The sequence below is a fragment of the Haliotis rubra genome, unplaced genomic scaffold (genome assembly GCF_003918875.1).
Source record: "Haliotis rubra isolate DU_JTF1 unplaced genomic scaffold, ASM391887v1 Scf289, whole genome shotgun sequence".
NCBI lineage: Eukaryota > Metazoa > Mollusca > Gastropoda > Lepetellida > Haliotidae > Haliotis > Haliotis rubra.
The window spans coordinates 1090483-1104447 of record NW_025766956.1 but is presented as its reverse complement, the minus strand read 5'-3'; the positions used below and the strand labels follow the sequence as shown (position 1 = coordinate 1104447).

At 37.1% G+C, this 13965-nt stretch overlaps 1 protein-coding gene across 1 annotated transcript in view; it reads left to right on the top strand.

The window, feature by feature from the left end:
* LOC124281748 overlaps window positions 1-13965 on the top strand; it is a 143649-nt gene that overhangs the window by 86984 nt on the left and 42700 nt on the right. The window lies entirely within an intron of this gene.

Here is a 13965-nt window from a genome sequence, read left to right as displayed (position 1 = left end):
TGCGTTTGGTAGTTGTGTTTCTAACATGCTGTAACTGCCCATGTACTGCAGCTCTGTAGAGTGTGCTGATTCAGTTGTCAGAAATGCATGGATGGAACACTTAACTGATAGTGTGTCTATTATATCTACTAATATGTCTGATGTTCAACAACTGATAAAAAGCTCTTTTGCAAATGTTGCTGACATGATTCTTCATGTTTAATGTTTCGAGCAGGGTTTCCACGCGGATGTGGTTGGACTATTTTGGCGATAGTGGGTATAAACTATCCAGAGAGTCAACTAATTGAAAGGTTTCATTGTTCTTCAAGATCTGTGCAGGTCATGAAATCAACTGCCATACTTCGCTACTATTTGTGCACGTTCTTATTACTCCTATAGCTAATATCTCTTACAATATGGGACATGAATAAAAAGTACTTACAACTGTCCCCTACTTTCTTCAAATAATCTGTATGAATGGAAAGCCGGAAGTGATGCAGATTTGGAACTCCACGTCTTTATATAGCCAGGAATATTGCTTTGTTTAATGTCGTACTCAGCAAACCTCCGGCCTTAGGGCTTTGGTCAGTAAATAATCGAGGCTGGACCGGACAACCAAGTCAGCGAATCTGACCACCCGATCCCATCGTTAGTCGCCTTTACGACAATCATGGATTGCTGAAAACTCAGGATACTTTACTGACTTTAGACGACTTATATATTCTGTCTAGAAGAATCTCAGAAATCACAGATAAAAGAATATGAACATTGAAAAGGGAAAGTCTATTTCAATAAACAGATACATCCCTGATGGCAAATTGTAATGAATAAATTCATATTTTTCTCAGCTGTGAACGTATTCGATTGGAGAAGTTTATTTAATCTTGGGAGATAAGATTTCACCAAATTATTATCATATTCACTTGCAGGGTTGAAATAGTTTATGTAATCACCTGACAATTTCAATTTATCCTCAATCCTTCAGTTCTTCCTACTGTCTGTCATTCCTATTTTGTTCCTTTTACTTACATTGTATTTTGATTGAAGATTAAAGACAACACATACCAAATATATCAAGGGGCATACATACACAGACAAACTAGCGAAGATGAATTACTGCAATATTCATTCATGAAGCTTTTTTTCATCCAATTTCAGATGAGCGATGCGAGCAGTACTCCTGTCACACCTTCTAGTAAGTTCTCATTTAGTTAAACTTGTTTTCAATGTTGCCTCCTCGAAACATTAGTATCATATACCCATAACAACACAAATAACCTCTCTACTTGTAATTGAACAGTTTAACAGTAAATATTTCTGAAAGAAAATCCACTTTAGTTAGGGAGTCCCCGTATTCTATCGTGATGTACGTAGTCGTCTGCGCTGGTCGTGGCATAGTAATTGTACATTTATTTGGCAATGAATGAAATAACACGAGGTCAATGGCGCTAATCATATTTGGGGATTTACAACAAAACATCGAATAGTTTGATTTTATACCATTAAAACACTGCAATATTTGTAATCATCCTGCTAAGAGACTGACTTGACTAATTGTCTTGTGTACAAGTGTTCTACTGCCTTGGCCAGTTTCTGAAGGCCTTTCCCCCAACAGGGCATGTCTTGAATGAAATGTTATAACGCCTACAGCATAATAAAAAAGATTCGGTAACGGATTCGGAAATCATTTGTGGATATTTGCAACATCACCCTCAATGCTGTTGTAATGTTTCAGACCTTAGGGTATATCCTCCTCAAACTAGACTTGATAAAAATCTGTCTTCCACTTCCAGTGAATTGTCTATCTCTGGTTACCTTGCTTACCGCCTTGCTTGTATAAAGAATATTCCCTCTATCACTGGTATCGCCTTTATCCTATTTTTAGCATAGCACATAGTAAATGCATATAAATGTTCTATTATTAGATTTGCCTGTACTACGTTTAAAATATACCATTCAAAATGGCAATAAGGGGTATTTAATTGGTCATCGAACTGGGTTTTTTGTTTCAAGTAAATTGTCTACTCAGTGTTTAGCCTCCTCAAACTAGACTTGACAACATCCACTTCTAGTGAATTGCCCATATCTGGTTACCTTTCTCCCACCTTGCTTATACAAGGAGCATTTCTAATATTAGAGGTAGCGCCATGCACTTTATACTTCTTAGCATGCCACATAATAACTACAGATAAATGTTCTATTATTAGATTTGCCTTTACAACATTCAAAATATATCGTTCGAAATGGCAATAAAGGGTATTTGATGGGTCACTGAAATGGGTTTTTTCTTTCAGAGCAACCTAACTGCTTTTCAAGTAAATTGTACACTCAAGCATAAATAACATATAATAACACAACGGTATATACTGATGGATAAATGGGATAGAGTTACTTGTGCCTTCTTGGAAAATGTTCCTTCAGTTCTTCGTATGGTACAAACCCCTGATTTAATGCACATCCATTACAGCGGAGCGAGTCTTGGCTGTCTTGACAAATTGTCTTGTGTACAACTGTTGTACTGCCATGGCCCCTCAAGATATATCTGGAATGAAATTTTCTAACGCCTACAACATGATCAGTAAGATTCGGTCACACTTATTCAGTTAGGGCAGTGTTTGGTGGACATTTGCAACATCATCCTCTACGAAGTATAATCTGAACCACCCCATCCTCGCTTTTATAGACGCCAATAGTGGTCACAGCCAACGTTAATTTCTTCCTCTTGATACCAGGTACATGAATGAGCTTTGTCAATGATTTTGTTATGTTGAAGGTGTCAGTAAATCAGAGACTAGGCGTAACCAAACTATACTCGAATTGCACACTGAATGTCATATAGTTGCAACTAGATGTATATGAACTTTTGTCTATGCAGTTAGTAGTGAGTGGTAATTCTTTGGTATGTAGTAAGGGCATGATCCAGGTAGATTTTAATCCAGGTGTTATGTCAGTCAGCATAGGTACTAGTTATTCCATACTTCAAACTTGTTTAGTTAGCTTAAAACAACAACTATCCCATGCTTTTCGTTTCATTTTAGAAATTGTATACATTTACCTAATCACCGAATTCGAGAATTCCTGTTTATTGTGTTTTGGAAATATATGTTTGGGGTTTCGCATTTCAGACATTTTGTCTCAGAAAACTTTATTTACAGAATATACTACATTTTCCAGTTTATCTTCTGCAAATAATGACTGATTATTTAGAATGAATTTAAAGCATATTAAATTTGCCATTACTACGTTCAAAATGGGTAATACGACATGACAATAAAAGGTACTTTTTGGTCATCATGTTGTTTTTTTCAAAGCGACCTAACGTTTTTGCAAGTAAATGTATACTCAAGCATAAATAACATATAATAACATAAAGGTACACTGATGGAAAATAGGGACAGAGTTACTTCTTCAGTACCTCATTTGGCTCAAACCCTTGATTTACTTCACAGCCGTTACAGCGAATCGATTCTTTACTGCCTTGACTAATTGCCTTGTGTACACCTGCTTATTGCCATGGCCAGTTTCTACGGGCATCTCCCACACAGGACATATCTAGAGTGAAATTCCGCAACATGATAAAGAAAAAAACAGTAAAGCTAGTTCAGTTCGGGCAGTGTTTGGTGGACACTTGCAACATCATCCTCTACACTGTTTTCCAGTTTCTGAACCATCCCACCCTCGCTTGTAACAACGCCAATAGTGGTCACAGCTAATATGGACAACGTTAATTTTGTTGTTACACCAACCCTTGATACCAAGTACATGTAGGGTTTTTTGTCAATGATGTTGTTATGATTAAGGTTTTAGTAAATTAGGGACTTGCAAAAAACAAAATATACTTGAATTGCACAGTAAATGTCTCTATTGCAACTAGATGTATATGGACTAATGTTTATGCAATTAGTAGTAAGTGTTATGTTAGCCATCATAGATACTAGTTGTCCAATACTTACAAAGGATTTTAGCTACCTCAAAACAACAACTAACTCATGTTTTTCTTTCCATTCTAGAAACTGTATACCTAATCACCAAACTGAAGTATTTACTTGATATTCTGTTTTCAGGATTTATGTTTGGATTTTCTGTTTCACATTTCAGTCATTTGTTTCGGAAAACTCTATTTTCAAAATATACTACATTTTCCAGTTTCTCTTTTATGAGTAATATGACTAAATATTTAGAATGAATCTAAAGCCTATTAGCTCTCTGTGTGAGTTGCATGTAAAAGTCACCTCGACATGTCAGCCATAGTACGAGCAGCCAAAAAGAAGGGAATATATACTGTGAAGTACGTCAGTCTAATATGCATGACAAATGCAAAGTATGAAGTATATTGTATTGTATACAATTCAATCTGTAATGGATCCAGGATATGTGCATGTGATGACACTCACTACTACGACGCAGCCCACGACATCTGCACTCAGAGTAATGTTTCAGACCTTACTGTTTAGCCTCCTCAAACTAGCATTTCAAATCATCTGTCCTCCAGTTCCAGTGCAATTCCCGTCTCTGGTCACCTTGCTTACCACCTTGCTTGTATAAAGAATATTCCTTCTATCACCAGTAGTGTCATTCACGTTATCCTTCTTATCATAGCACATAGTAAATACATATAAATGTTCTATTATTAGATTTGCCGGTACTACGTTTAAAATGTACCATTCAAAATGGCAATAAAAGGCGTTTGATTGGTCATCGAAATGATCTTTTCAAAGCGACTTATCTTTTTTCAAGTCAATTGTATACTCAAGCATAAAGAACATATGATAACACTATGGTGTACCGATAGATAAAATAGGGACAGAGTTACTTCTGACTTCATGGCAAATATTCCTTCAGCACCTCGTATGGCACAAACCCTTGATTTGAGTGACAACCATTACAACGAAGCGATTCATTACTGCCTTTACACATTGTCTTGAGTACACCTGCTGTACTGCCATGGCCAGTTTCTGTAGACAGCTCACCCTCATTACACACCTGGAATGAAATGACGCCCACAACTAGATCAGAAAGATTCGGTAACGCTAATTCAGTTGGGTCAGTCTTTGGTGGACATTTGCAACATCACCTTCAATACCGTTTTCCATAATCTGAACAACCACATCCTCGCGTGTAACAACGCCAATAGTGGTCACAGCCAATATGGACATTGTTACATGTGTGGGTATTTCTCAATGGATTTGTTACGATGAAGGTTTGGATGAATTAGGGACTAATGAATTACTTTGAATTGCACACTGAATATCTCTGCTGTAACTAGATGTAACTATTACATATGCTGTTAATAATGAGTTGTAATTCTTTGGTATGTAGTACGAGCACCATCCAGGAAGATTTCACTGCAGGTGTTATGTCAGTCACCATAGTTTCTAGTTATTCAATACCTTCAAAGGATTTTAGTTAGTTTAAAACAACAACTATCCGACTTCTTTCGTTCCATGCTAGGACTGTATATATTTACTAAATCACCCATTTGAAGAATCCTTGTGTATTTAGGGGTTTTTTTTATCTATGCTTGGGCTTTGCATTTCAGACCATTGTCTCCGTAAACTCAATTACAAAATATATTACATTTTCCAGTTTATCTTTTGAAAGTAATTACTTATTCCTTAGAATTAATTTAAAGCCTATAAGTTCTCTCTGTGTCTTGAAAGTTAAAGTCACCTCGGCAACATTTCAGCCATAGTGTAAGCAACAAAAGGAGCTCAGGAGACAAGTACTGTTAACATATTCATGAGAATGCTAACCATTATTTATATAGTATTGAATACACATGTTCAATTTCAGAAGTGGTTTACGGCGCTAACTGTGACAATGTTACACAGTGTCATACCAGAAATTCAGTTTGTAATGGATCCGGCATCTGTGCATGTGCTGACTCTCACTACTACGACACAGCCAGTGACACCTGCACTCAAAGTAATGTTTCAGACCTTCGTGTGTAGCCTCCTCAAACTAGATTTGAAAGCATCTGCCTTCCAGGTCCAGTGAATTTGCCGTCCCTGGTCACCTTACTTACCACCTTGCTTGTACGAAGAGTATTTCTTCTATCACCGTAGCTCCGTGCACCCTTTCCTCTTTGCATTCCACATAGATAATGCATATAAATGTTCTATTATTAGATTTGCCTGTACGACGTTTTAAATATACCCTTCAGTAGAGGGTATTTAATCTGTAATTGAAATGTTCTTCAATCGACCTAACTGGCGGTGTGGGGTTTTTTCCACGTATTATTGTATCAAGCACGCATATTTTATGATAACACTACGGTATACTGATGGATAATATAGGCAGAATGCGTAGAATTACTTCTGCCTTTCATGGTCAATGTTCAGTCAGTTCCTCGTATGGCAGAATCCCTTGATTTGATTCACATCCACTGCAGCGAAGAGAAGCGATTCTTAAGTGTCTTGATTAACTGTCTTGTGTAAAATTGTTGTACTGCCATGGCCAGCTTCTGCAGGCCTCTCCCCCACAATATATATCTGGAATGAAATGTTACAACGCCTGCACCAGGATCAGAAAGAGTCGGTAACACTAGTTCATTCTCAATGCTATTTTCCATCATCCAAACCACCCCATCCTCAATTGTATCAACGCCAACAGTGGCCACAACCAATATGTAAAGCGTCAATTCTGTTGTTACACCACTCCATCCCTCTTGATACCATTTGTTTGAATTTGTTTGTGATGGAGGTTTTGGTGAATTAGGGACTAGTGAATAACCAAAGTATACTTTAATTGCACACTGAATATCTCTGCTGTAACTAGATGTATATGAACTATTGTTTTTGCTGTTAATAGTGAGTTGTAATTCTTTGGTATGTAGCAAGAGCATCATCCAGGAAGAAAACACTCTAGATGTTATGTCAGTTACCATAGAAAACATAGATACTAGTCAGTGCATGCAAATGTTAGCTTAAAACAACTACTAACCCATGTTTTTCGTTACATTGTAGAAACTGTATATCTAATCACCAAATTGGAGTATTTCCTTTACATTCTGTTTTCAGGATTTATGTTTGAATTTTAAGTTTCGCATTGCAGACATTTGTTTTGGGAAACTCTATTTACAGAATATATTGCATTTCCCAGTTTATCTTATAACAGTAAGAACTAAATATTTAGAATGAATCTAAAGCCATTTAGAGCTCTGCAACAAGTAAAAGTCACCTCGTCAACATGTAAGCCACAGTCTGAGCAGCAAAAAAGAAGGGAATATATACTGTGGAGTACACCAGTCTGTCATAATATTCATGACAAATGGAAAACATGAAGTATATTGTATTGTAGAAACATGTTCAATTTCAGAAGTGGCTTATGGAGCTTATTGTGGTGTCATGACAGAGTGTATTACCACCAACGCAATTTGCAATGGATCCGGCATATGTACATGTGATGACACTCACTACTACGACGCAGCTAGTGACACCTGCACTCAAAGTATATTTTCTAATCTTAGTGTTTAGCCTCCTTTAACTAGACTGTCTTCCAGTTCCAGTGCATTGCCCGTCTCTGGTCACCTTGCTTACAACCTTGTTTGTGCGAAGAGTACGATGTTACATTGAAGGTTCTGGTGAATTAGGGACTAGTGAATAGCCAAAGCATTCTTGAATTGCTCACTGAATGTCTCTGCTGTAAATAGGTGTATACTGAAAGACAAAAGAAACGTCGTTCAGAAAACAAGTGAACGATTGCCATTCAAACCGGCAGTGTATGCCTAAATGCATGCATGATGCATGTGCATCTCGATTTCAATGTTGCGTTTGTGCGAACTCTGCACTTTTCACAAGCAAAACATTTCTAACCTCAATCTCGAACAATATTTTATTGGGCAATACAGGCTATATGACTACGATTCATGTTTTCTCAAACTTGACTTCCAGTGTATATTTTTTTACAATATTACTACGTTTCTTTTGGCTTTCTGTATTTACGAACTATTGCTCATGCTGTTAATTGTGAGTTGTAACTCTTTGGTATGTAGTAAGAGCACCATCCAGGTAGATTTCACTCCAGATGTTATGTAAGTTACCATAGATACTATTTAGTCAATGCTTACAAATGTCAGCTTAAAACAACAACTAACCCATAGTTTTCGTTTCATTCTAGAAACCGTATACATTAACCTACATGTGCTCACCGATTTGGAGTATTTTTATATTTATTTTGTTTTCGGGGATTATGTTTGTGTTTTTGTTTCGCTTTTCAGACTTTTGTCTCGGAAGACTCTATTTACAAAATATACTACATTTTCAGGTTTACCTTTTAAAAGTACTATTAAGTGCACCAAGATGTGATGATATCCATGACAAATACAAAACATGATGCATATTGCATTGTATACAGATGTTCAATTTCAGAAGCGGAATACGGAGCTGACTGTGATAACATTACACAGTGTAATACCACAAATGCAGTTTGTAATGGATCCGGCATCTGTGCATGTGACGACACTCACTGCTACGACACAGCCAGCGACACTTGCGTTCAGAGTAATGTTTCAGACCTTAATGTTTAGCCTCCTCAAATTTGATAATATTTGTCTTCCAGTTCCCGCGAATTTCCCGTCTCTGACAACCTTGCTTACCATCTTGCTTGTACAGCGATAGCGCCAGGCACTATATCCTTTATAAGTGGATTTCGGAACTGATGTGATTATCTTACTCAGTGTAATACCAACAATGCAATTTTAATGTATCCGGTATAACTGAATGTGCTGACACACACTACTACAACAAACAGTAGTCCGTAGTTATTTGGTCAAGGTTACCACATTCAAGGCTCCAGAAAAACTTTATGATTGACATGTAGAGAACAGTTTCAAATTTGCCACATCAGTAACATAAGCTATATCTGGTGCAATTCGTTGCCTTGACCTGTACAACATGTTCTTGTCTACATTTAGGATGAACAATTGTCTGGCCTTGGCGTGTGCGTGTGACAAATGTCACCGTTTTGCGAACATTGTTATCATCACCATAATGTTGATTCATAAACACATGGTCACGATATTGTCACTCACTCTGCCTTTAGCATATTAGTTTTTTTTATAGATGTCGATAGCATCAGCTTTTATCCTTTGTCAGGTATAAAATGCCACCGAGCATGTTAAATTCGGTTTACAACTGGTTTCAAAAGACGTCGACTTACTTGCGCGAAAGGAATGATAACTAATGGCTGATTACTTGCACAGAAGGGAGAAAGTCCGGGCATATGTATACGTTTGTTTGAAAAAAGAAAAGCTTAAAACTCAACTCACAGTGTTTCTACAGTCTTCATTTATTAGATATATTCTCTATCCAAGTAAGAGCACAACAACACTTCATCATGACAGGGTGTTGCTATTCGCATTCAAGAGAGCTGTCATCTCGAAAGTGTTATACATGTTTTCAAGAAAGGGTACAGAAATGTACTTGCCAACAAACCATACCTGCCTTCCTATTCCCTTCGATCTTCTGTACCTGCCTATCTTTTAATCCCATCCAAATACCTTAACGTTTGAATCCTACACCAACCTTCTTCCTGAACCATTCTTCCATCTTACAAGAGCAAGTGTGAGTGTGTGTGTTTGCCTACTTGTACTTACCTGTATACATAGCTATCTCCCCATTGCTTATACCGTACACTGATTCTCTAAGACTGAAATACAACATGTCTCGTATTGGATATATAATAGCGATTTGACTAACATTATATATATAATTACACTGGGTGTCGCATATTTTTCAGATCACATGATGTTTTTCTAGACATCTTTTGATTACTCAACAAGCAGTACTATTACAAAACGAAAAGGCTGCCATGAGTAAATTATTTCCAGGTTATGTCGCATGTAAAATTGAATTCTTGTTTATTATAATTTGAATTTCTAGTTCTATGTTGCGTATTATTTGTGTCATGGATTTTGCTGACAATTCATAACAGTATGTGCTGTATGTAATGATACATTTCAGAAAAAGCCTTCGTCGAATCATGTACAGAGACGTCCCAGTGTGACACAACCTCAGACTCCAACATAATGTGTATACAGACTGCAACAGACATGAAGTGTCTCTGTACGGATGGATGGTATAGGCCAGATGCAACATCTTGCGCTGAAAGTAAGTATTAAATAGTTAACTTTTAGACTTCAAATGGTTGCTTCCTCTCCTACCTTTAGGTATTGAATCAATTAGATAAAACATAAATGAATCAAGTCAGTTCTTTGCTGAAAAAACACATTTCCCTCTTGCCATGTAAATCTTGGATATAGAAACAGCCGCCAAATCATTGATATTATTGGTTTTGGAAAGTTCATGAAAATGAGACAATGAAATAGATGAAAGTTATAAGATGTTTAACTTAGATAATTATTTCTGTTCCGTAAAACTGAATTTCTGCGTCAATGAAACTTGTGAAAGTATACTCACATCTCAGGTCCATATCATATTTTCGTTAAATGCCAAGGCGTTTATATAGGATTATGTTTACCGGTTTTGAGTGTGCGGATTTCAACAACAATTTTCACCGCCGAAACATGTAACTAGAACGTCGGTGTTGTCGCTTTTGGATTCCTTATTATGGTAAGCTTTAAGTTAACATTTGTCATATTTGGGATTGCACTTTCTTAGTAAAGTACAGATTCTAGTACTTTTGTTGGGTTGAGTCCCATCCGGGATTTGAACCCACATCCTCAGTCAGGATTGTACTTTGCGTACCCCTATGATAAGTGTTAATTGGCACGGCTCCCACGGCTGAAAGCTATGGAATACATAATGCCATTTAGAAAGTGGTCAAATGTAATACAATACCATTTAATAAGAAAGTGCAATCCCAAATATGACATATGTTACATTTGAGCACTTTCTAAATGGCATTGTGTATTTCATAGCTTTTAGCCGTGGGAGGCGTGCCTATTGACATTTATCAGAGGGGTACACAAAGTCTAAACTACCAGTTGTCCGACCTCCATTTTTGTGGAAGCCGCGGTAGTTGAGCGGTGTAGGCGTCTGACTTTTGTGTGCTGGCGATTAGGTGCCTGACTCTGAGGGTGTTGGTTCGAATCCCGGATGGGACTCAATCCAACAAAAGTACTAGAATCTGTGCTTTACTAAGAAAGTGCAATCCCAAATATGACATATGTTACATTTGAGCACTTTCTAAATGGCATTGTGTATTTCAACGCTTTAAGTTGTGAAAGAATACCTAAACTTTTTAAAATAATGAATATACAGTTGTGATGGAAAAACACAAAATCTTTGATAATATTTGTCTGTTTGATAAATCAGTGGACGTTATCATTCACGATTTTTGTTGATCTGTATTTGCTCTTCCTTGACACTGTTGTAAATTCAATTAAGCTGCCAAAATGGTGAAGTATTCACTGGAGAATGAAGCGGCAGCCCTCAGGTTAAAGCATTCACCCTTCAGGCCGGTCGTTAATGTTCGTTCCCTCAAGTGGGTATAAAGCCGACAGCTGGTATTATCCCGTAGTGATTTGATTCAAACTAATGTTGATAAACAGGATTTGGAAATTTAGAATCAAATAATCGCTGTTTAATTCCAGTTATATATACTCTATCAAAAGCAAAAGACACGCATTGATCAAAATGACAACATTCCAAGGTTACATTGTAAATGATATTTCTTAACCGAAGCAAATATCTTTGAAATTAAACCTTCACGTAGAGACGTTTATTGTCAAACTGATTGACACAAAAAATTCAGCACCGCAAATGGAAGCACAGTTATATTAGATTATGTATCATGTCCACCTTGACACATGAAATATGCGATCAGTCGTTCTCCTGTTGAAAAATCTCTGGTCGGGGTCCCGGAATAGGGATGCTCGAGACTTTAACTTCCGTCATAAATGTTGTCAAATTTCCCTGCATGTCCACCATGTGTATGACATATCACGACATGACACTGCCAGCCCTCAATCTAACCGTATCGACAACACATTGTGTGTACCTTCATGTACATGTATGGGCCCCACACTAAAAGTTTTGTTTCTCACTGAAGGTGTGTTTCTGTTAGAAGGGACACAACAGTCACAACATATCATTGTCAAATGAGTGGGTTTAAAGTAACATCGGCAGTATTTCAGCTTTATTGTGACTATTATTTATTCACTTAAATACATTATAGTTTATATAAGCTGCCAACGAAGAGCAGTAAAACATATAGATTATTACAGAATCGTTCGAAACATGGTGTGTAGCCAGGCTACAGATTATGGGCTGTCAGTGTGAGGTCACCACACTAGGAAATGTGGGGACATACGATACTTTTACTACCCGTATAGTATAGATAATACCGAGTTGGATTTACAACTGTTGAAGAATTAGAAACTGCTTGTACTGAACAAACAATAACAAGGTTGGACCGCTGTCAATATGTACAGGAGAATATTGCATCTTCCTGAATGTCTGCCTACATCTGACCTGTTCACAATCACCTCCCATTACGAGAGCACCGTTTACGAATGACAATCACTCACGTAAAGCAAACGCGAATTTCTAATTTGTTTAGAAGTTTTGTTATTTAACAAAACATCAACACTTAAATATATAATATCAAGAGTCATTCGCTTTACCAATACATCTATTTCAACGTGTATATATTCAGATAACCTACTAACCAAACCAAAGAACGTGTACGAAATACATATTCCAGGGACATATCATCACTGCTCTAAGGCACACATCGATAATCCTGTATAACCAATAACCCTGTTGGTGGTAATTATCGAAGATGTTAGTTGTTGGCCTTTACTTATATATAAATTTAATCATGTATAGTTTCAGCTAGCACACTAAAACCAGACATCACAGATACACCATCTACAGGAACAGGTAATATTGACATCAGCTGGACCAATACCGATGTCACTGGAGGGTACACATCCAGCTATACAGTAACGTGGTCTCCAGGGTCTCCGGGATCTCCAGGGTCTAATACTACAACCCAGAAGAGCTACAACATCCAGTCTCTGTCTCCAGGAACAGAATACAGTGTCACAGTTGGACACACCATCACACAGCACGGCAGGAGTCAGACGATTACCTCGGTTCCAAAGACATTTACAACAAGTACCTACGTTACACTTTTCCCCAGTCATTATTGTCACAACTTGATTCCATATTATGTTTATTACTTCAAGACTTGAATGTGCTCTTTCCCATACCAGAAATACTCAAAACCTGTGAGTGAAAGCTCGTACATTGGCAGTGAACTCAGACCGAGTGTTTTGATTCACTTCCTCTATTCTTGACAGTGGTGAGTCATTTATAGTTAAAACTCACTATAAAACCTTTATGATATCCGGAATAATGTTTATGACAATTAATTTGTGAAAAGTCATTCAAGTCTTCATGGAACATGCAGCATTACTCTGTTAAAACAGAGTATATCATTTGAAATGTCTCTTTTAAGTTTTTTTGCAGATTTTATGCCCTAATACCTGGCTCTTCCTCTCTTTGCACTCCTCCTTCGTAACACAAAGTGAGCTGAGTCAATATTTTATGGATAGTTTGTTAAACAACTTTTTTATTTTTAGGGCATAAATTCTGCAAAAAACAGAGTTGGTCTGATGTTAATATGTTATTATGATCAGTGTTTCATTGAGTATTATATGTGTATTTGTTTTGAGTTAGATTTCAATTTATTGGTCCGCTTTTGAGTGAAACGGACTGTAATTCGCCTGAACAAACACGGGAGTGTGGTTCAAGACACAATAAGGAAATTATGGACATCAACTTGAGTATATGCTCAAACTATTAGCTGCCTATACTGCATCTGGATATTGTGTCAACTTCAGCCATGGTATAATGTCATGTTGTTAGAAAACTTTTACATGTCGCAGACACGGGGATAAATCAAGTATTAATGAGACAATATATCGGATGTACGTTTGAATGTGTACATATATGTGGGTACTAATAAACCTTAAGAACGGATATTTCAATATTTAGACAGACTACGTGTTGGTTTCAC